The 25,114-nt window shown below is 38.1% G+C and overlaps 1 pseudogene; it reads left to right on the forward strand.

Annotated features, from left to right (window-relative positions):
- Positions 1-23,189: 23,189 nt before the first annotated feature.
- Positions 23,190-24,045, forward strand: LOC101974359 (high mobility group protein B1 pseudogene; annotated as a pseudogene).
- The last annotated feature ends 1,069 nt before the right edge of the window (positions 24,046-25,114 follow it).

A 25,114-nucleotide genomic window follows, 5' to 3' on the forward strand; every position in this document is an offset into this window, starting at 1 on the left:
TAATTAAACTGTGGTTTCTTCTTTCACCAAGGATAGTTCTGATTTTAAAAAAAAAGGTAAAGATAGAATCTCAAAGATTAGAGAACAGGGGAATAATTTCTTGATTTATTAGATTGAGTTTGTCAGAGTAGGTTGATTTATAATTTTGATAAATTTGACATGAATTAAGAACTCTTTTCCTATTGCTGTGTGGCTTGTATTCTGCAAAGTCCTGAAAGGAAGAGTTGAGATTCTCAAAAATCTACAGGCTACAGATTCAAAATTTAAACATATGTGTTTTTATTTTTTGTGGTCCTCCAAAATATGAGCCAATCCTTGAGGCATGAATTCTTATCTTGACCACTGAGCTTCCTCTCAAGGTCTGCTACAATGGTCTTTCCCACAAAACATCCAGTCTTTCAGTCCTCTAAAGTTCAAGTATTCTCTCCTTCTGCCCAAAATCCTTTTCACCTACTTTAACTTATTGATATTTTCTGATTGCTTCTCTAAGAACAAATCCAGTGAAGCCTAAATATTGCCTCTGCCTGCTATAGAAATTGTATAAATAAGGAAACTGACCCCAAAGACTAACCATGAAAAGTGCATTCTGCCAAACAAAGACAACCTCATTTCCAGAAGTGACAGCACCTTCCCTGTGATAGGTACTCACTAGTACCCAGAAGTATACAGAATAAATCTAATCCCTCAGTCACATCATATGCACGTAAATATTTGAGGACAGCTGTGAGGATATCCCTCAACTCTATGTAAGAATTCCATGTTTGTACATATAAAATATATGTTTTCACATATATGAATTTTTTCCATTCTAAGGTTCTTATTTTTGGTTGTTCAATTTCCATATTCTCAACTTTTTCACTGGGTGAACTTCTTTCTCCAACACAGACACTTTAGGTATGGTTTGCCCTTCTCAGTTTGGCATTCAAAAAAAAAAAAAGGGTTTTTCAAACACCTGCACAGACACCCAATTGTGGGAGGAAACTGTTTCCCTTAGTATCTCAATTTCACTGACCATTTTTACTTACAATAGTGGAGTGGTGCTGGTGATGTTGTTACCCTTCCCTTCAGGAATGGCCACCTGGGATAATTACTGTACATTGCCACTTCTAGGAAAGGCCTTAGAGATGATCTAGGTGTTGAGGATGGCCTGTTACTTGTCTCACTCCAACAGCAGCCAGTGAATGGTGAAATGATTTTTTGGCAGAATAACTGCCTTAACCTGAGACTACTTTCCTGCCTAAAGTACCAGACATTTTCACAAATTACAGCTCTCTATTCTGGCTGTCAAACTGAATAGATCAAGGCTTTCCTAGACACACTGCAGAGCTCCAAGTAGCTGAATTTCTGAGGCAGTTTCTCTCTGTTCAGCAACATGGTCCTACAGGAATGAGGCTGCAGACAGAATGTACAAAGGAGCAAATGAGGAAATACAGTTTCCTTCTATTCCTATTCATATGCTAGATGATCATATCACACTGTCACATTGCATATAGTTTCTTACTTTGTAACTTATGATTGGATTAAAGGACTTCTAAGAATTCTTCTAGCTGTGAAATTCCTTTGCACAGTATGGCAGAGAAAATGTTTCTGGAGGACTGGTCATGTGAAACACGGAATTCTATGAGAGGGGAGACAAGTTTTCTTGGACCATGGAACTCTGAGATCATTTTCATGTTCACATGAGACTTTCTGTGTCTGAGACTACCCTAACCAGTCCTTGGGCCTCTTCCAAAGCAGAGATGAATTCCTCTCTGGGTTTTCATTCTTCCTACAACATAACTGCTGGCTGATGGATGAAGGAGAGACTACATCCACAGTAAAATGGAATAAGATGGGACTCTAAGTACAAAAATCATCACAGGCAGTGATATGGGGGTGATTGCCTCAATGACGCATGGAAAAACAGGCTGCTCTTTTGTGATCTATTTCTTATATTTGTATCTCCAGTGTATCATATCACTCTTGAAGGAAACACATATAAACACTTGAGCAAATTGGGGAACTAGGAAGAGATGAGTGAGTAACTAACACACAAAGCAAAAGACACTTTCTCAAACACCCTGACTGCTTTCTGGCTTCAACCATCCTCCTTTCAAGTGGTGGTTCAGGGTTCAAGATTCCCAACCAGAGCTGTCTATAACATTTGTGGGACCCAGCACAAAATGAACATTTAGGATATCTTTTTTAAACCAAGAAAAAGTGATACAATGCAGAGCTTTCCTTATAAAATATGATATTATAAAAGAAAATAGAACTTACAGTGATACAGAAGTAACAACATAAGTTTAATAAAATAGTGTCATAAGTTTATATAAAAATAACTAAATTACTTGGGAATATGACATCTTGCTTAGTCATACAATTTTTCTGGCTTGCACTTAGTCAATTTAACTTACTAGATTTTCAAAATTTAATCTTTCAGCAACCTCATTATTAAGCACTATAATTGCAAGTGATGCCAGGTGCTCCAGGTAAATGCAAGATTGCAAACTGAATTTCTGATAAATTTCCAATTTGGAGAAGTGATGCAATAGAAATACAGGGGCTTTTAGAGGTATTTTATATGTTCTGACAATATTAACAAATATATCTGATAAATTAGATTGAAATATAAATTTTAGTAAATCTATGGATGATGTTTTTTGTGGAACACATTTTGTATAATTTAACTCCTCATACAAATCAGTTTCATATGAATACGAATTTAATTTTAAATGTAAATTTATACATCAGCATTTAATGTTTCTTCTGATATTTTCTGTAACCTGTGGAGGTCTGATAAATGGAATGTGGCTTCATGATTTGTGTATAATTCAGAATGCTTCCTTAAGCATTCTGTCACTGAATGCTAATAATTGATTCATTTGAAATTAGTGCTCTCCTCCATCAGGCTGTTAACTTCACATTTTATTCCTATTTCTGAGTCTCTGAATATTTGTTCTGCAAATGAATAGTTAGAAAGCTTCTGAACTTTTTGAGGGGTGGTTGATACCAGAGTTTTAAACTCAGGGGCACTCAGTCAGTGAGCTCAGGGGCACTCAATCAGTGAGCCACATCCCTAGCCTAACTGTGTGTGTGTGTATGTGTGTGTGTGTATGTGTGTGTGTGTGTGTGTATGTGTATATATATATATATATATATATATATATATATATATAATTTTTTTAATTTAGAGATAGGGTCTCACCAAGTTGCTTAGTGCCTCACTTTTGCTGAGGCTGTCTTTGAACTCATCATCCTCCTGTCTCAGCCTTCAGCTGCTGGTGTTAGAGGTGTGCACCACCACACCTAGCTAGAAAACTTCTGAACTTTTCAAAAGATTCTAACAACTCTCCAAAATGCTTTATTGTAATGTTCACAAATAGCCTTTCATTTTATAAAACTTTACTAGCAACAGTGATTTCCAAACATTTGGAGGTAACTCAGAGCACCAAAAGAATGCACCTGCATTTAGAATGGGTCAGACATCTGCCATTGCACTGTGACTTTGAGCCTGAACTTGTATGTGCTCCTTCCCAAACTCTGTGTATCTCCTCTGCTCATGGACATGCTCCAGCCTCTTATAAGACTTCACTTCCAAAACACAAGTTTAAAGACACAATTTTTACGAATTTCAAGACACAGATAGCAGAATGTTAAATCAAGCTCCAGGCCCTTTCTGAGGGCCAGACTCTGTGGAACTGTACAGGTCACATATAGAGGAAGCTGGTCCTGCTCCCAGTGTCACTGGATTTGCCCAGTTGTCTTCCTCTTAATCTCAAATTCCCACTACTTTCTCGTCATATTTCTTGTCATAGTCACATAAAAGACAGTTAGATGCAATTATATTTGCATTGTAATTGCTCCACATTCATTTTTAAACTTTGGGTTTGGTGGTGATAAGACTTGGTACATGTCTACAACAGATTATTTCATGTATATCCCACATGCACTCACTTTTTTCCCTAGAAAATGGAAAAATGTGCAATCAACAGGAAAACTGAACCATTTCTTTTCTGCTTGTGTACAACCATATTTTAACAAGCTTTTTTAACACTATAAATTATTTGCAAATTATATACTGTGCCAGGGAATCTATTTTAAAAGTACTTGGTTTAAGTAAGTCCCATTTATTGATTCTTGTTATTAACTCTTGTGCTATGGGTGTCCTGTTAAGGAATTTGGAACCCGACTCCACAATATGTAGATCGGAGCCAACTTTTTCTTCTATCAGGCGCAGAGTCTCTGATTTGATATCTAGCTCCTTGATCCACTTTGAGTTAACTTTTGTGCATGGCGAGAGGAGGGGATTCAGATTCATTTTGTTGCAAATGGATTTCCAGTTTTCCCAGCACCATTTGTTGAAGATGCTATCCTTCCTCCATTGCATGCTTTTAGCTCCTTTATCAAATATAAGATAGTTGTAGCTTTGTGGATTAGTCTCTGTGTCCTCTATTCTGTACCATTGGTCCACCCGCCTGTTTTGGTACCAGTACCATGCTGTTTTTGTTACTATTGCTCTGTAGTATAGTTTCAAATCTGGTATAGCTATACTGCCTGATTGCTTTATCTATTTCTACAAGAAATGTCACTGGGATTTTTGATTGGCATTGCATTGAACCTATAGAGAACTTTTTGTAATATCACCATTTTGATTATGTTACTTCTGCCTATCCATGAACAGGGTATATTTTTCCATCCTCTAAGATCTTCTTCTATTTCTTACTTAAACTAAAAATTTTTTTTCTCAGCAAGAGAAACAATAAGAGAGGTAAATAGGGAGCCTACATCCTGGGAACAAATTTTCACTCCTCACACTTCAGATAGAGCCCTAATATCCAGAGTATACAAAGAACTCAAAAAATTAAACAATAAGATAACAAATAACCCAATCAACAAATGGGCCAAGGACCTGAACAGACACTTCTCAGAGGAGGACATACAGTCAATCAACAAGTACATGAAAAAATGCTCACCATCTCTAGCAGTCAGAGAAATGCAAATCAAAACCACCCTAAGATACCACCTCACTCCAGTAAGAATGGCAGCTATTATGAAGTCAAACAACAACAAGTTCTGGCGAGGATGTGGGGAAAAGGGTACACTTGTACCTTGCTGGTGGGACTGCAAATTGGTGCAGCCAATTTGGAAAGCAGTATGGAGATTCCTTGGAAAGCTGGGAATGGAACCACCATTTGACCCAGCTATTTCTCTTCTTTGACTATTCCCTAAAGACCTTAAAAGAGTGTACTATAGAGACACTGCTACAACAATGTTCATAGCAGCACAATTCACAATAGCTAGACTGTGGAACCAACCTAGATGCCCTTCAATAGATGAATGGATTAAAAAAATGTGGCATTTACACACAATGGAGTATTACTCTGCACTAAAAAATGACAACATCATGGAATTTGCAGGGAAATGGATGGCACTAGAGCAGACTAAGTGAAGCTAGCCAATCCCTTAAAAATAAATGCCAAATGTCTTCATTGATATAAGGAGAGCAACTAAGAACAGAATAGAGAGGAAGAGAATGAGAAGAAGATCACCACTAAACAGGGAGGAGAGGGGAGAGGGAAAGAGAGAGAGAAGGGAAATTGCATGGTAAAGGAAGGAGACCCTCATTGTTATACAAAACTACATATAAGAGGAAGTGAGGGGAAAGGGGAAAAATAAACAAGAGAGTGAAATGAACTACAGTACATGGGGTAGGGAGAGAAGAAGGAAAGGGAGGGGAGGGGAGGGGAGGGAAGGGGAGGGGAGGAAAGGGGGGATAGTAGAGGATAGGAAAGGCAGCAGAATACAACATACACTAGTATGGCAGTAGGTAAAAAGGGGATGTGTAACCGGTGTGAATCTGCAATATGTATATAGGGTAAAAATGGGAGTTCATAATCCGCTTGAATCAAATGTATGAAATATGATATGTCAAGAACTTTGTAATGTTTTGATCAACTAATAAAAAAAATTTAAAAAAATAAAACTATTATTTTGGATAATTTAAAAAAATAAAATAAAAATACTTGGATCCTAACATTCTTTTCAGAACCTCCTGTGATTCCATAAAAGAATCTTTTTCCTTGGAAATGAATTTGTTAGGAGAAAAAGGGTCCAAACCAAGTGATTAAAGTGTTGAGATGTCTCCTGTGAGCAGAAGTAACAGCATGATGACATGAATCATGGCACTCATAGCTGTGCAGACAGTTGTACAAGTCCTGCCCGAGGCGGAGGCTGTGGCTCCAGGTGCAGGTGCAGTTTGGGGACAAGCTGCAGGTCTCCTTGGAGCACTGTGTCTCCCTGCACAGAAGTAGGTGCCTGAGTCTTCCAGCTGAGAGGTGGAGATGTGCAGGGTGCTGTAGCGCTCCTGAAAATTCATTGTTGCCTTTAACCTTCCCTCCTGCTTTGTCCCCGGAGTCACATAAAACAGATTGATGAGGCTACCCCCAGGATTCTGTTGGAACCACTGCACACTGGTCATGGTGGTGGAAAAATTGCACCTGAGAGTAGGGCTGGTTCTCTCCTGGAGCCTCAGGGCTGAAGGACTCTGCTCCACCTGCTGCCCTCTCACCCCTGCTTGCAAGAGAAAAGCAAACACAGCTGGTGTCACTGGGGAATCCATGACCAGTTCACAAACCTGCAGAATATCCCAGGAAACACCCTGAGGAAGGAGCACAGGGAGGGGGCTTGGTGCCAGCTCTCCCTGCCCTCCCTCACACTGTCAGCCCTCCAACACCCCCAGCCCCATCTGAGAGGAACCCGACTCACAGCAAAGCTGCACCCACAGAAGCCCCAGCAGAGCCCCCAGTTCCCTCTGCATGGCTGCTGGCCTGGCTGCTGGCTCTTCTCCCTGCTCTGCAGGTTTCAGGTCTTGGGCCAGACAAGCTTGTTCTTCCAGGCAACAGGTTCCACCTGACTCCCTGAGCACCAGTCACATCTGAGCTCTGTCCTGCCCCTAACAGGGAGCTCCACCCTCAGTGGCCCAGGGAGACTGCAGTGGTGGCTCCAGAATTGTGTGAGGACAGTGCAGAGGGTAGGGGGTGATGTTTCAGGTGAATGAAGATGAAGGGGTATATTACAACAGTTGATTTCAAAGAAATTTTATGTGAGACTTTAGAGAAGGAACAATGTCTCAACTGGATGAAGTGAAACACTGAAGCATCACAAAAATAATAAGCCCATTTCCCAAGTACATAGTTTGACAAGAGATTTTTAAGAAATCAATTATATTAAAATTCTGATAAAAGAAAAAAATGTTGGATAGTATGCAATAAGTATTAAGAAGTAAAACAATTTCTTGAAGTCAACAGATCACCATCTGCATTGAAAATGTTTCCAACAACAATTCAGTCAATTAAAAGAAAAATAGGATATGCATATGATGAATTTATAAGCATATGGGCTCTAGATTTCTGAAGATTTACATAGAATGGCAGAGCTGAAGACCTGAGATGAACTTACACAAACACAGGCTGCCCTTTGCTGTATGTGAGATGACTGGCTCACATTCTCTGGTCACTTTTACCTATGCACCCTCTGGGATCCTCAAAAGTCGTTACTCGTACAGCCTGGAGTGCCCCCTGGTGGACAGAACCATCAACACAGATCCCTGAAGACCAATCAAGCCCTCAGAAGTCACTCAACCCAGCCCCACTCACTGCATGTTCCCTGGTGCAGGAAATGTAGATAGAAGGAAAAAGACCTTCTAGATTCAGTGGGGGTTAAAAAATGAATCACTTCTAGGATTTCAGGTGCAGTTCAGTGATAGAGCACAGGGCATGAAGCTCTGGGTTTGATCCGCAGAAGCACAAAGAAGACCACAGCAACTTTTAAAATGCCATTTTATGGATATTTGTTTTAAAATAAGTTAGCAGTTGTCATTTTGTGCTGTTGATTACATTTTCTCTAAATTAGTTCAAAATTAATATATAAACATTTATTGATGTTGTACTGGAAGTGGAACAAAAGAATACATAGGAAAGGAGAAAACAGTACTCTGCTGGAAAAGACAAAAATACACATATCTCTAATGAAATCAAAGGGTAGAACCCTGAGAGGAGCAGGAAGTGAAGGTGCATGACCCCAGAGGCAGGGAGCACTCACATATGTGGTGACCAGAAAAAATCTTTTGAAAAAGTTGAACAGTTTCTCCTCCCTCTCCTGCCTTGTTATGAGAAAGACAGACAAGAATATGGATAGCACTTTATTGTGGCTTTGATGACTTTTTTGTTAGTTTTATTATTATGAAAAATTTATGAATATGTGAATTATTAAAAGTAATAAAACACTACACATGAGCCCAAACTCCCTCTGCATCCCCTAAAATCCTGGCCCTTTCAGCACTCAGCATCCCAACTCTCCCTTTATCTTTCAATTTGCAGACAAAGATCTCAGGGGTTTGTCTATAAATTTACAAGCATATTCACATGAAATATCAGTCAATATATAGTACTTCATTTAGAGTTTTCTCCTTGATACAAAATTATGTCTTGTGCATAACTTTCTGAAACTTGCTTTATAAACTCTGTGATAAATCCTGTAGGTCTTATTACATTAGCACAGTAAGTTCTGCTACTGCCTTACCTTATCATGGCATGTTTATCTTATACACCCTTCCTCTGTTGATGAACACTCAAGGTGTAGTTGGTTATTTGCTATGAAATATAACATGGCAGTAAACTGGGTAATTTATTCACATGTGCCATGTTTCCCTAGGAGCAGAGACAAGGGCAAGCAAAAGCCATCCACATGACCAGCAGGGAGAAGCATTCCAGGGAAGTGGGAAGACCTAAGACAAAGGTTCTGAGGAAGAAGGGGGTGAATTCATGTTCTGATTATTGTGTGCTTGGCTTGCATTTTTATTGCTTTTCCTGTCTGTGCATTAGAGCTATAGCTTTTCAGGTAACTTGATAAACTCTGAAATAACTGTCCTACATTAGCTGGTGTGTAGTTTCCTCCAACCAGCCACTGAGATACTTCTAAAGATAGTAAATCAGCTAGAGAAAGAAGTGGGATATGCAAGGAGAAATGAAGTAGAATAACACTGTGGAAAGCAAAATTTAATATGAGGCATAGAAAAAATCAGAGTCAGGTGCCATAGGACATCTTGTATTCCCAACTACTGTGGAGGCTGAGGCAGGAAGATCACAACTTCAAGGCCAGCCTGGTCAACTTAGCAAGACCCTGTCTTAAAATAAAATGATTAAAAGGACTGGAACTACAGTTCAATAGCTGTGAAAAAGATTTTTAGTTTGTTGCCATCTCATTTATTGATTCTTGGTTTTGCTTCTTTTGCATTAGGAGCTTTATCGAATAAGTCAGTCCCTGAGCCAACATGATGGAGAGTTGGGCCTGCTTTTTCTTCCACTAGACTCAGGGTCTCTGGTCTAATTTGTAGTTCCATATCCACTTTCAGTTGAGTTTTGTGCAGGGTGAGGGATAGGGGTCTGATTTCAATTTGTTACATATGAATTTCCTGTCTTTCCAGCACTATTTGTTCAAGAGGCTATCTTTTCTCCAATGTATTTTTATGGTGCATCTCTCTAGTATAAGATAACTGTATTTATGTGGGTTTGGCTCTGTGTCTTCTATTCTATATCATTGGTCTATGTGTATGTTTTGGTGCCAATATCCTGACCTTTTGTGTAACTATAGCTCTGTGCATAATTTAAAGTCCAGTATTGTTATCCTTCCTGCTTTTTTTCCTTTTTATTATTTTATTAATTGATTTTTTATATATGACAGCATAATGCATTACAATTCATATTATACTTATAGAGAACATATTTTCATATCTCTGGTTGTATATAAAGTATATTCACACCAATTTGTGTCTTCATACATGTACTTTGGATTATGATGTTCATCACATTCCACCATCATTTCTAACCCCCTGCCACCTCCCTTACCCTCCCACCCCTCTGCCCTATCTAGAGTTTCTCTATTCATCCCATGCTCCCCCTCCCTACCCCACTATGAATCAGCCTCCTTATATCAAAGAAAAAATTGGGGCATTTAGTTGTTGGGGATTGGCTTACTTCACTTAGCATTATCTTCTCCAGTGTTATCCATTTACATGCAAATGCCATGATTTTATTCTCTTTTATTGCTGAGTAAAATTCCATTGTGTATATATGCCACATTGTTTTTATCCATTCATCTACTGAGGGGCATCTAGGTTGGTTCCATAGATTAGCTATTGTGAATTGTGCTGCTATAAACATTGATGTAGCTGTGTCCCTACAATATGCAGTTTTTAAGTCCTTTGGGTATAGACCAAGGAGAGAGATAGCTGGGTCAAATAGTGGTTCCATTCCCAGTTTTCCATATTGGCTGCACTAGTTTGCAATCCCACCAGCTATGTATGAGTGTGATTTTTCCCCAAATCCTCCTCAACACTTATTATTGTTTGTATTCTTACTAGCTGCCATTCTGACTGGAGTGAGATGATATCTTAGAGTAGTTTTAATTTGCATTTCTCTAATTGCTAGAGATGATGAACACTTTTTCATATATTTGTTAATGGATTGTATATTCTCTTCTGAGAGTATCTGTTCAGGTCCTTGGCCCATTTATTGGTTATTGGCTAGGTTATTTGTTTTTGTTGTTGTTTTGTTTTTTGTTTGTTTTGTTTTGTTTTTTAGTGTTTAGCTTTTTGAGTTCTTTATATACCCTAGAGATTAGTGTTCTGTCTGATGTGTGATGTGGTGAGCCGTTTCTGCGGACCGTGGCCGCCATTACAAAATGGTGCTGGTTACCGTCGTGGTCTGTGATAAACAACCCCTTTTTAGGAAGAGTTGGCGCTTTGTGAGATAACACCCTATGAGAAAGATCCACGTGGCAGCTTTGCATTGGGGCTTAGGATGCTTTATTAAGGCTAGGAGGCACGGGTGGAGGAGGAGAAGCTTGAAGATACATTTGAGTAAAGGCCTGAATAAATTGCTGAAAGAAGAATCCTGTGTTGCGTTTCCTTTGCCAGCCGGGGGTCGCAACAGTGTGTGGGGTAAAAATTTGCTTCCTGTTTCACTTTTCTTACTTAGGATTGCTTTGGCTATTCTCGGCCTCTGATGTTTTCAAATGAATTTAATAACTGCTTTTTTCTATTTCTATGAAGAATATCATTTGAATTTTAATAGGAATTGCATTAAATCTGTATAGTGCTTTTGGTAGTATGGCCATTTGGACAATATTAATTCTGCTTATCCAAGAACATAGGAGCTCTTTCCATCTTCTATGGTCTTCAATGTCTTTCTTTAGTGTTCTGTAGTTTTCTTTTTTTTTTTTTTAAAGAGAGAGGGAGAGAGGAGAGAGAGAATTTTTTATATTTATTTATTTATTTATTTTAGTTTTCGGCCTTGCACAACATCTTTGTATGTGGTGCTGAGGATCGAACCCAGGCGGCATGCATGCCAGGCGAGTGCGCTACCACTTGACCCACATCCCCAGCCCTGTAGTTTTCTTTATAGAGGTCTTTCACCTCTTTTGTTAGATTGGTTCCCACATATTTTATTTATTTATTTTTCGATTCTATTATAAATGAGGTAGTTTTCCTAATTTCTCTTTCAGTTGATTCATCAGTGATTTACAGGAACACAATTCATTTGTGGATATGTAAGGAGAACTCTAAGAAGCAAGCATGCAGACAGCAGGAACTGACAGCTAACTTAGACATGTGATGACCCACCTGCCCCCTTATCCTTGTGCCCCTTTTGCAAGTAGCAGAAGGTAGGATGGCGATAAGATAAGGTAATATAGACTGGGAGGGGACCTATATAAGCCTCACAGAAGCACAACTCCCTGGAGAGAATCACTCAAGGAGGCCAAGACTCAGAGACTCCCTGAAGCCTGCTACCATGGCAGGAGCACTCTCCCCCAGCGCTGCTGTCTGGTCAACCCATGGGGAGGGAAGAAGCACTCAAGGAGGCAACTACAGATGCACTCTCCCACAATACCATCCATGCTGCTCTGCTGTCACTGTGAAATTAGCTGCCACTCCTGTTCCCCACAGAGCTACAAGCATCTGACACCTCAGCAGCCAAGAAATGTCCAGTTCCCAGTGGAACATGGTCTGTTACTTCTGAGGCACTTGCTGCCAAGTTGGAATGAGAGTAGTACTGTTCTGTGTGTGTTAAGAGTGTGTTCAATGTATCTGCATTTGAAAAGCACTTGACTCTAGCCTAGTTCCTCCAATAGTGCTCACCACAGGGTGTTAATTTTATATCCTGTTACTTTGCTGAATTCATTCATGAGTTCTAAAACCTTTCTAGTGTCATTTTTTTTAGGTCTTCTAAATATAGAATTATGTCATCAGCAAATAAAGATAGATTGAGTCAGTATATATAATCTGTTTATCACCAACTGGATTGGTTAATAAACAGCATTGAGTTCCTCTGAGGCCCTGTTAAGCACCAGGCTCTGTTAGTATGATAGGATACATTAGTGAATAAATCAGACTGAAATTTCTGCTCTCCTAGAGCTTTCACTTTACTGAGGAAACAGAGTAAACAAAAATGTGATAAAATAAATTTTATAGCCTGTTAGTAGTGGAAAAAGTAGAACAAGTTAATGGGGATTGAAAATGTGTGTTTTTTTCAGCTGGAATTTTAATGAATGATCCTGCCATTCATCTTTTTGTAGATGTCATAGAGGGCACCAGGTATTTATTTAAATGCTGTATGTTGTTCACTGCTGTTGTTGCTGTTGTTTTCCTTTTTTCTGAGGGGGCCTGGGAAGTGACTGAGAAACTACAAGTTCACAGGGTAGAGACTTTGCTGCTGAGCTCTACCCACAGTTCAGCCAGGGAAAACACACTTGTTCCACGAACAAATCAACTCAACTCAAGCTTCAACAATACCTTAACATACAGAATAGGGAAGATTAAAAAAAAAAAAAGAAAGAAAGAAAACCCCAAACCAACAACCAGGAATAAAGTAGGGAGAGCTGGGGAGGACCTCAGGTCCCACTCTTAGACATCTGATCCTACAATAAAAACTGAGATTTCAAGACACAGGCTCAGAGGAACTCACATGTTGCAGCAGCTCTCCAAGAGTGAATTAAATTAGCAGTACTGCAGTAGCTAATTGAGAGATAGGCAATTAAACTTGGATTATGCTGTTCCTAGGTGTTGAAATTAAGTTAGAGCAACAGTGTAGGACTTATTGCAAAAGAGATAACCAACACTAAAAGACACCCTCATAAAAGAGGAAACGAAATCCATCTTAATAGATGCACAAAGCCAAGAACTCTGGAAACATGCAAATAAGTCTCCCCATAAAATTTACAATCCTTCAGCAAAGGAGTCAACAGATATAAAGAAGTATGAAAATCCAGAGAAACACTACCAAATTAAAAGAAAATCTGATGAATGAATTAAGAGAAACACTGTTTCTGCCAGATGAAAGCATAGAGACAATACTCCAACATATTGGCATAAGCATCAACCTCCTTAAAAAGACTCCTAAAGCTCAAGAAATAAAACCAAAATTCAATAAGTGGGATGGAATTAAATTTTAAAAGTTCTGCACAGTGAAGGAAACAATTAAGAGCATGAAGACAGAACCTACAAAATAGAGGAAAATCTTTGCCAGCTAGTCCTCCAAAAGGGGTTTAAAATTCAGAATAAATAAAGAACTCAAAAAAATTTAACACCAAAGAAACCCCATTTAATAACCAAATTAATAAATGGGAAAAAATTCTAAATATAATTTCTCAAAAGAAGAAATACAAATGATCAACGAATAAATGAAAAAAAAAAACATTCAACATCCCAAGCAATTAGGAAAATACAAATCAAAACAACACAGATTTCATCTCAAACCAGTTAGAATAGCAACCATCAAGAATACAAAGTACATTAATTGCTCACAAGGGTGTGAGGGGAATGGTACACTTATATAATGTTGATAAAAATGCAAATTAGGACAACCATTTTCGAAATCAGTGTGGTCATTCCTCAAAAGATTAGGAATAGAACCACCACATGAGCCAGCTCTCCCACTCCTTGGCATTTATTCAGAAGATCTTAAAGCAACAAACTATAGTAATTTATGCGTACCAATATTTATAGTAACAAAATTCATAATAGCTAAGTTATGAATCAACTTAGGTGCCTGTCAATGGATAAAGAAACTGTTGTATATATACACAATGAAGTTTTATTCATTGTGTATATATAAGAAGAATGAAATTCTCTCACTTGTGGATAAATGGACCTGGAGAGTGTCATACTAAGTGAAATAAGCCAGATTCAGGAAAACAAGGGTCAAATGTTTTCTCTCAAATGTGGGAGCTAGAGAGAAATGGGGAAAATTGAATTTAAAAGGAGGGTCCTTGTGAAAATGAGGAAAGAACACCAAAGGAGTAGATGAAGGGGATAAGAGGTCATGGGAAATTAACAAGGGAATAAAATCTAACAAATTATGCTGTGTCTATGGATGACTATACCACAATGAATCTGACACATTGACCACAAGGAATAGCGAATATATATAATGCACTAGTTAAAAAATAATAATAGAAGGCAGATCAGTAGAATAGAACTAATAGATTAAGGGAAGGAGAAGGAGAAGGAGAGGGAAAGGGGAGGTACTGGGAAAACGGATTGATCAAATTATGTTATATGTATACATGAATATGACATAATGAATCCCACGATCATGTATGATTATGACTCACCAAAAAAAAATGTCTTACTGGGGAAAAAGCATATGCCCATTCCTGCACTCTGGCATTTTTCAGGATGTTGCTTGTTTTAGAAAAATTAGATTCTGAACCTCAGAGCTCTTTGAGAATCACATATTTGAGCCCATTATTTTCAGATGAGAAAGCTGAGACCTCCAAGCCTCACAAGTTTTTCAGTCATTCAGTCAGCATCATAGTTCTGAGACTGATGAAGTTTCCCCTGCTCCTGGACAACCCAAAGCCCTTCCCCCACACTTTGTACCTTTCAAATGAGTTCCCACCCCCTTTATTTTGCAGAAGATGTGGCAAGTCTTTGGGGACAGCACAGTCACCAGCTCTGTTGACTTGAAGAAGTTACAAGTTTGCATATAGGAAACTGTTGCCAAGATGCTGCTGTGAGGCAGGGCACAGAGGTATATATTGAAAATAAATTATATCAGGCAATCAAAGAGGTAGGTGGCTGAGTCTGCAGGCTGGGAGGCTGTGATATGCAAGGCACTCTGTTTGGTGTGGTATCAAAGGTGACTCTCAGTCTTCCTTTCTGTTTTTCACCCTCATTTTTTTGCACTAATATCAAGAAGAGGTCTCCTCCTGGGTCTTGTTGGTACCATTGGAAGGACTCTGGAGAATAATTTGTATAGTGACAAGTTAGAGAAGAATTTTCACCCTCCTGAATGCTGCAGACCTGAGGATTCTGTTCCACCTTTTGGCCATCATCCCCTGGAGAGAGCACAATGGCAGAAAGGAGGGTTAGTCACCACATTTAACAACCCTAGGAGTCAGCTTTCTTCCCACCACCCCAGATACAACCAAAGATGAACTACAACAAATCCTGGCCCTTCCCCTCTGTTCTATGTGGTGCTATGTCCCTGGATCTCTCTGTCCCCCTCACCAGGAAACCACCAACTCACTGTCCATGTGAAGCCACTGCATCACCAGAATCACCAAAACACCTCCCAGGAATGGATTCATGCTGCTCCCAGCTGTGGCCTGGTTTGTGGACTCAGCCTCAGTCAGAAGCCATGGTCTTCAGCAGTGGGTGCTACTGGGGTTCTTCTATCCCTAGGAGGAGTCTTCTGCCTTCCTACCAGCCAATCAGCATGTTCAGCCCTTTGTTTACACTCACTGGCCAAATCCAACTTCAGAGGGAGATTCTTTCCAAACTTGAGAAAGGCTAGATGAATTGACATTCCCACCAACAGTGTGTAAGAGTCCTTCATCTCCACTTCTTCACCAGCATTTCTTATTTATCATCTTTTTTATAACCACCATTCTAAATGGACTGACATGATATATCAACATGGTTTTGATTTGTATTTACCTGACTGTGAATGTAATTGACCATATTTCATATATTTGTTACCCAACTGAATGTCTTCTGACAAGTATCCATTCATATCCTTAGGCCATTTTGAATTGAATTATTGTTTTTTATTAAGTTTCTTATATACTCCTTTGTCAATTGAATAGTTGGCAAACATTTTCCCCTATTCTCTACTTTGCCTTTTCACATTATGGATGGTTTCCTCTTCTGTGTAGAAAACTAGAATAGCCACTATGGACAAAAATGTGGATGTTTCTACAAAAACTAAAATAGATCTATAGTAGGATCCAGCTATCCCATTTCTGGGTATATATTTAAAATAAATGATAGGCAATCAAGAGACACCTATATTCCATTTTTATTGCTGCATCATTCAGATTGTGAAAAAAACAGAATCAACCTAGATGCATTAATGGATATATGGATTAAAAATGTAGTGTGAATACAAAATATATTATTATTTAGCTATGAAAAGCAAAGATATCCATCATTTGCAAAATGGATAAAACTGAAAACATTATGTTAATGGAAATACATCAGACAGAAAAAGAAAAATACCAAATGCCCTCTTCTATATGTAGATTCTTTAAAAAGTCCTTTGTAAAGTATAATAGTGTTTACTAAAAACTGTGAAGAGGGAGGGAATAGAACGGGGTTGATATTGTGTACCAAAATACAATAATGTTGAGGTAGTAGTCACAGTGGGGTGACTTTAGTTCACCATATCTTATTATGTATTTTTTTGAATTATTAGAAGAGAGAAGCCCAAAAGTTTCAAATAAAAAGTAATGATTAGAGATAAAAATATTAATAACTCTGATTTGATTAGTATATAGTATATAAATGAATGGAAATATCATACTTTCCCACATATGTCCAATTATTACTTGTTAATCAAAACTGTTTTAAATGTTTAAGCTGATGGAAATGTTAAATACCCTGATCTGATCATAGCACACTGTGTCCATGTATCCAATTATAACACTCCACTCCAACAAGTCTGTACAATTTTTAAAAATTGAAAAAGGTTCTGGGGTATTAGGAAACTCTGCCCTCTTGTGTTCAGAGGGTTGTTAGGCTAACAGAATATGCTCTACAACAAGGCTTCTCAAAGGATGAGTGTAGGAATCGCCTGGGGATTTTGTTAAGAGGAAGATCCTAATCCATTAGATCTGATGTGGTGCTGGACAGTCCAAGTTTTATCAAGTTTTCTGGAGATGCTGATGATGCTGGTTCTCAGAGCACATCTGTAAGTAGCAAACCTGCTGAGTCTCAGCGCTTGAAATGGAATTTGCAGTATTAAGGTTGGACTTGGGACAAATAACCAGATTTCCCAGAGCCTCCATTCCATTGCCCAGTTGAACTATTCTGATCCAACCACACCCATGAGAGGTTGTCATGTATTCTGGATAATGTAAAGCACAGGGGGGCCCATGGCACAATCTCAGATCTGGATAATGAACCTCTTCTTGCCACCACTCCTGGACTCCCATAGGAAGTTCATTGACTTCAAAAGACTTTTTCTTGATATTACTGGACTAGCATAAGTAGCCATTCAGTTTAAATCCACCAAGAATTCAAATCAGTAAGGGTTTTTCCAGTTCATGCAAAATTCCCTCTGAAGAAGTACTTCAAATTGTTTTTTTAATATACCAGTCTTCTGATGGTTTATGTCAGAATTTCTTTTCTACTTCACTAATTCCAGCTGGATGTACTGTAGTCACTTCCTCAAATATATTTAAGCCATTCTGTGGAGAGATGGCTGAAGAGATGGATGAATGGAAGAAAAATGAATGGGCTGCAATATAGTGGAAATCAAGAAAATTGGAGAGTTTGGATCCAGAAAACAGAAGCTTTGAAATGCTGAATGAGTTTCTAGGTTACTTGTTAGTAAATAATTACTGAGGCTTTTGAGTAAGTGGGTAGTGTTAAAAAAGTGAAATTCATACACTTAGTGCTCATCCATAAGAATAATTGGGAGAGAAAGGTTGATGGGCACTGTGGAAGAATTGGTTAAGAGATTGTGCTCCAGTATTAAACACACTTGGCTTTGAAACCCAGCTATTTCATTTAATCTCTCTGAGTGAGCTTGGAAAAGCTACTTAACAGTCTCCAAGTATCAATGTCCTTTCTGTAAAATGGAATGCTATGAAGAGGGATAGATGGGATAATGCACATAAAAATGCTTTGAGAGTGCATCATACACAGTAAGAACTCAGTAAATGTGAACAATTGATATAAGTCTATGACTTCAGTGGAGGCTGCACAACCAGTCAGGAGGTATCTCTGTCTTCTCATTTGAAGTTTAGGTAACAGGAGCAGCATCACCAAACTTCAAAGCAAAGAGGAATTTTAGAGAATTTATAGAACAAATAGATTAGAAAGACTTCATATGTTTGTGTGTGTGTGTGTGTGTGTGTGTGTGTGTGTGTGTGTGTGTGTGATGTGTGGTGCTGGGAATTGAACCCAGGCGATTGTATATGCAAGGCAAGCACTTTACCATCTGAGCTATATCCCTAGCCCCAGAAAGACTTTTAATTAAATAAGATCCACATTTTGGAAAATGGGTAAAATCACTAGTTATCCTATCAATCAAAGATCTGTGCCAGGTTGGGCACGGTGGTGCACATCTGTAATCCCAGTGGTTCAGAAGGCCGAGGCAGGAGGATTCTGAGTTCAAAGCCAGCCTCAGCAAAAGTGAGGTGCTAAGCAATTTAGTGAGATTCTGTCTCTAAATAAAATACAAAATAGGTTTGGGGATGTGGCTGAGGGGCAGAGCTCTTGCCTAGCATATGTGAGGCATTAGGTTCCAGTCTCGGCACCATATATAAATGAATAAATAAAACAAAAGTCCATCAACAACTAAAAATACATAAATTTTTTTTTTAAATCTTGGAAGGTCACATTACAACTGTGGTACTGTTTATAGTTCTACCAAGCAGCAATGCCACAGTTGATGTGATCACTTTTCATTACCTTCTCAATAATCACTATGGTTGCATTTTATAAATGCCATTTATTTCTTACACAATATTCCATTTAGTTCATTAGGACTTTCCTTGAAATATTAGACACTTTGGTTTTCAGGTCTTTTCAGTTAATTGCTTGCCAAAATGGCTTACAAATTTACTTTCCCACCAAATTTACCTATTTCAGTGCTTCCTTTCCAAATTCTCTTTCTCATTTTTATAATTACTATTTCTATTTCTATAATTAAAACAGTCATCAACTAACCAGTTAGCAGTGCTGTGTGCATTAGCCAGTCTCTTTTACGACACTCTGCTGGAAGGTATAAGGGACTAGAGGGAAAGTTTATTCCTGAAACTTTTCAGGCACGTTTCCATATCAGTACCTTTGCCCTTTGCCTTTACTCTCTGCCTGCAATGTTAGCCCTTCAAATAACCATATGGTGTACCTCTGTACTCCCTAATTGTCTTGACTCAAATGTCACTTCTTTGTGAAAACTGCCTAAATCTCTTTTCTTTCTTTGAGATTCAGGCTCTAGCACCCTCCCTGTGCAGAGAAAGAGAGCAGCTCCCCGCTGAAGCAGTGCCATCTGGTGTCAAACTAAAATATTTGGTGATTTTTGCCCACTCCTGTCTGTCTCTCTTGTTCTTGGGTTAAATGGTGGCAACAGGGGCTACCTTTGCTGAACCAAAGCCAGTGAATTTCCCATAGCAGTAATCATGCCATGGAAGATTCAGGAGAGCTGGCTGGTTTTTGAACTAATGTCCTGCCTGGTGTGAAAGTGATTGATGTGAAATGACAGATGTAATATATGAGGTGATTTGGGCTGAAGAGTAGTTGGATACTTTGGAAATGAAGCTTGACTTGTTGAACAAGGTGGGAGATTTTTCTCTACTAAGTGAAATTGTGTTTATTATTCTATTCTTTACTGTATTAAAGAGATATCATGAGAAGTGGGAACAAGAGTCATTGATGGCCAGGCACAGTGGTGCATGTGTGAACTGAAGGACTTGGGGGGCTGAGGCAGGAGGATTCCAAGTTCAAAGTCAGCTTCAGCAACTTAGTGAGGCCCTAAGAAACTTAGTGAGACCTTGTTTCTAAATAAAAAGTAAAAGGGGCTGAGGATGTGGCTCAATGGTTGGGTGCCCCTGTGTTCAATCCCTGGTACCAAAATAATTAAATAAAATCTTTGATGGAGAAAAATAAGCCATTATAGGGAACATTGTGTTGTAGATGCCTTTCATATTACCCTCTACCTCCCAACCTCTCCCAACCTTTCAATATGGGAATTCACTGAGTTCTCACAGTAAAAAGCAAGATAGATCATAGATATCTATTTGGATTCTGCTCTGTAATTGCAAAATACACCTGAGAAGAATGTTGTGAGCTTTGCCTCTGAATAGAATCCACTGCAATATTTGATTGATTCTCCCAATCCCCAATATTTTATAGGGAGGATCTGGTTGAGTACCTGCATGTATGTCTTCATTTAATTCTTATTGGAACTCTTCAAGGATAGTCACATCTTTCTTTAGCACAGCAGTGCAGCAACATTCTTGACACCACAGTCATGGGTTTTATTTCTAGCTGTTATTCATTAGCTCAGTGATATTGACAGATTACTTAATAATTTTAATGCTTAATTTCTTCATTCCTCCTGTGAGTATTGGTAGTATCAACTAAAATGATTATTATGGGAAGCAAATGAGATGATGAATATCAATGCTTAGCCCTGTGCCAACAGAAAGTGACAACTTCCTTAAAGAAAATGAAATTGAATATGTGAGAGGTGACATGTCTTACCCAGTGTTTTAGTCAACTTTTTCACGACAGTAACTAAAGGACCCAACCAGAACAACTGTAAAGGGAGAAGGTTTATTTAGGGGCTCACAGGTCCCTTTGGGGAATTTGTACCTGGTTTGGCATCTTTTTCTCCAATTCCCTTGAGATCCTTTTGAAATCAGTAATGTCACCATCACTGAAATATCCAGCCACCTGCTCTGGGGACACTGTTTCTCCATAGGCAAAAGTTTGCTCTTTAGGAGCCCTCCCAGATGCTACACCCTAGATAACAAGAAATGTTAGAGGTACCCTTCAAAATCAGGAAGAGTTAGTTCTTGTCTCCTAAATATTTAAAGATAGGAACAATGAAACCTATTACATAGGGTGTTGATGTGTAAATTAGATAATGATTCTGAAATGTGTCATGAATACAGAGCCTCACATTTAGTAGCTCAACAAACATCAACATTGCTTTTTCTTAGTAAAACCTGTCTTTCCTCCAACTATGGTTTGCTACTGTTCCTTTCTTCTTTCCACATGTTTGAAGCATCTGGAAAATTTTCCCTTGAAGGTCATCATTATTTTTCCCTATCTTATTGGGGTCTCAGTTCCTCTTGATTACACTAATACACTCAGGATGTTGAAAGAAAACAGATGAACACTCAAATGGAGTTTTATTTTCATTTCCCCAATGGTAATAATTGGTGCTTTTTTGTATGCTTATAAGATACTGAGGATCATATATCTAAAATGGCTAAAATTTTGTCATTTTTATTGTTTATTATTGGTTTTAAGAACATCCTGCATTAGAGTTCTTTTTCAAAAATATTCATTACCAAGCAGCATGTTATATATCTATATTCCAGTCTCTGGGGAGAGTAAGGGTTGAGGATTCTTTAAGCCCAGGAGTTCAGGGCCATCATAGGCAACCTAGTGAGAACCTGCCTCAAACAAAGAAAGTAAGATGCATTACAAATACCATTTTCCAATCTATGAATGTACTTTCCATCTTGTTAACAAATTTAGTAAAGTAACAGATTGTAAAGTTATAAGGTTATAAAGTCAATATAAATAAATGAATTGCTTTCCCATACTCTAATAATGAATCTGCTGAAATACAAGTTAGGAAAACTATCCCATTCACAATAACTTCAATAATAAAAAATAAAATACTTGGAGCCTGATCTAACAATGGAAGTTAAGGACTCTAGAATGAAAATTATAGAACACTGAAGAAAGAAAATAAAGAAGACCTTAGAAGATGAAAAGAATTCCCATGTTCTGGAATAGGCGATTCAATATTGTCAAAAAAAAGTCTGTACTATCTAAAGCATTATACAGTTTCAATGTAATTCCCATCAAAATACCAATGGCAGATTCGGGTTGTAACTCAGTGATGGAGTGCCTGCCTCACAAATGTGAGGACCTGGACTTAATCCTCAGCACCACATAAAAATAAATAAATAAAATAATGATTTTGTGTACATCTACAACTAAAAATATTTTTTAAAAATACTAATGTCATTTTTCACATAACTAGATAAAAACGTTTTAAAACACAAGAATAAGATAACCAGAATAGCTAAACAATCCTGAGCAAAAAGAACAATGTTGAAGGCATCACAATACCATACCCCAAATTATACTACAGAGCTACAGTAACAAAAACAGCATGGTATCGGCACCAAAACAGATTACAAAGATCAATGGAATAGAATAGAAGACAAACCCATGTAAATACAGTCACCTGATGCTCTATAAAGGTGCCAAGAACACATGTTGGAGAAAAGACAACCTTTTTAACAAATGTTTCTGGGGAAACTGGACATCTATTTGTAAAGAATGAAACTTGATCTCTATCTGTCATCCTACCAAAAGTCAATTCAAGGTGAATGAAATACCTCAGAATATGTTCAGAAATTCTGCAACTGCTAGAAGAGAACATGGGCTCAACATATTAGCACAGGTATCAACTTCCTTAACAAGACTCTTAAGGCACAAGAAATAAAACCAAGAATCAATAATAGAACATTAAATTAGAAAGTTTCTGCACCACAAAGGAAACAATTAAGAGTGTGAAGACAGAGCTTACAGAATGGGAGAAGATCTAGGCCAACTATTCCTCAGATAGGTAATTAATATCCAGACTATATTAGGGACTCAAAAAACTTAACACACACACACAATTTATAAATGTGCAAAAGATCTAAACAGACACTTCTCAAAAGAAGAAATATAAATGGCCAATTAATATATGAAAAAATGTTCAACATCTCTAGCAATCAGGAAAATGCAAATCAAAATTAAGCTGAGATTTCATCTCACTTCAGTCAGAAAGGCAATTATCAAGAATAAAAATAATGGCTTGCTCCAGCTCTCACATCCATTGCAGTACATTGAACTCCATAGAGACAGCACCTGGGCAAGTGAGAGCTGGACAGGCACTGGAAGGCTCTGTGCCTCGCTGAGGAAAAATAACTAACCATGAGCAAAGGAGATCCTAAGAAGCTGAGAGGCAAAATGTCATCATATGCATTCTTTGTGCAAACTTGCCAGGGGGAGCACAAGAAGAAGCACCCAGATGCTTCAGTCAACTTCTCAGAGTTTTCTAAGAAGTGCTCAGAGAGGTGGAAGACCATGTCTGCTAAAGAGAAAGGAAAATTTGAAGACATGACAAAAGCCGACAAGGCCCATTATGAAAGAGAAATGAAAACCTATATCCCTCCTAAAGGGGAAACAAAAAAGAAGTTCAAGGATCCCAATGCACCCAAGAGGCTTCCATTGGCCTTCTTCTTGTTCTGTTCTGAGTATCGCCCCAAAATCAAAGGAGAACATCCTGGCCTATCCATTGGTGATGCTGCAAAGAAACTGGGAGAAATGTGGACTAACACTGCTGCAGATGGTACACAGCTTTATGGAAAGAAAGCTGCTAAGTGAAGGAAAAATACAAAAAGGATATTGCTGCCTACAAAGCTAAAGGAAAACCTGATGCAGCAAAAAAGGAGTTGTGAAGGCTGAAAAAAGCAAGAAAAAAGAAGGAAGAGGAGGAAGATGAGGAAGATGAAGAGGAGGAGGAGGAGGAGGAAGACGAAGAAGATAAAGATGAAGAAGATGATGATGATGAATAAGTTGGTTCTAGCGCAGTTTTTTCTTGTCTATAAAGCATTTAAAGCCCCTGTACACAACTCGCTCCTTTTAAAGAAAAAAATTGAAATGTAAGGCTGTGTAAGATTTGTTTTTAAACTGTACAGTGTCTTTTTTTGTATAGTTAACACACTACTGAATGTGTCTTTAGATAGCCCTGTCTAGGTGGTATTTTCAATAGCCACTAACCTTGCCTGGTACAGTGTGGGGGTTGTAAATTGGCATGGAAATTTTAAAAAAGTTACAGCTGTTTCCTTGACATTCTGAATGCTTCTAAGTAAATACAATTTTTTTTAAAAAAATAGTACAAATAATAAAAAAATGTTAGTGAGGATTTTGGGGAGTGACTACACTCATGCATTGTTGGTAAAACTACAAATTAGTACAACCACTCTTCAAAGCAGTTTAGAATTTCCTCAAAAAACTAGGAATAGAATCACCATTTGAGCCAGGTATCAACCTCAATATATATCTAAAATAACTAAAATCATCATGCTACAGGGATGCAGGCACATTAATGTATAAAGAAAATGTGATATATGTACACAATAGAGTATTAGTAATAAAGAAAATAAAATTATGACATTTGCCAATAAATGGATGGAACTGGAGGCTATCAGGTTAAGTTAAATAAGCTGGACCCAGAAAGTCAAAGGTCAAAAGTTTTTTCTGATATGAGGAAGTTGGACCAAAATAAGGGGGAAAATAAAAAGGAGGAGAAGGAAATCCTGTGAGAATAGAAGAGAGATCAGTGGAATACAGGAAGGGGATTTGGAGGGAAGGAGGAGAGATGGGAGAAGGGAAGAACAGTGTAATATATCTGACCCAAATTTCCTATGTACATATATGAATATACCATAGTGAATCTTACCTTTATGTATATCTACAAGGCACTAGTTATAAGAAAAATAAAATTATAAATAAATAGAAGAAAGATCAGTGGAGGAAAAGTAACATGGAGAGGAGTAGTAGAAGGAAAGGGGAAGTACTAGGGATTGAATTAAAGCAAAATATATTCCATGCATGTATAATTATGTCTAAATGAATTCTATTATTATGTATAACTAAAATGAATTAATTTTAAAATTGAGAAAAGTGATTTTTTTGATACAGAATCTGGCTAAATTATTCAGGCTGGATTTGAACTGGCACAGGTATATGCTAACATGAGCTGCTGTGCCCTGGTTTAAGACTAATTCCTAATAAAAGACAATTTAAAACATGTTTCATGTTCATAGG

This window comes from Ictidomys tridecemlineatus, chromosome 5 (assembly GCF_052094955.1).
Source record: "Ictidomys tridecemlineatus isolate mIctTri1 chromosome 5, mIctTri1.hap1, whole genome shotgun sequence".
NCBI lineage: Eukaryota > Metazoa > Chordata > Mammalia > Rodentia > Sciuridae > Ictidomys > Ictidomys tridecemlineatus.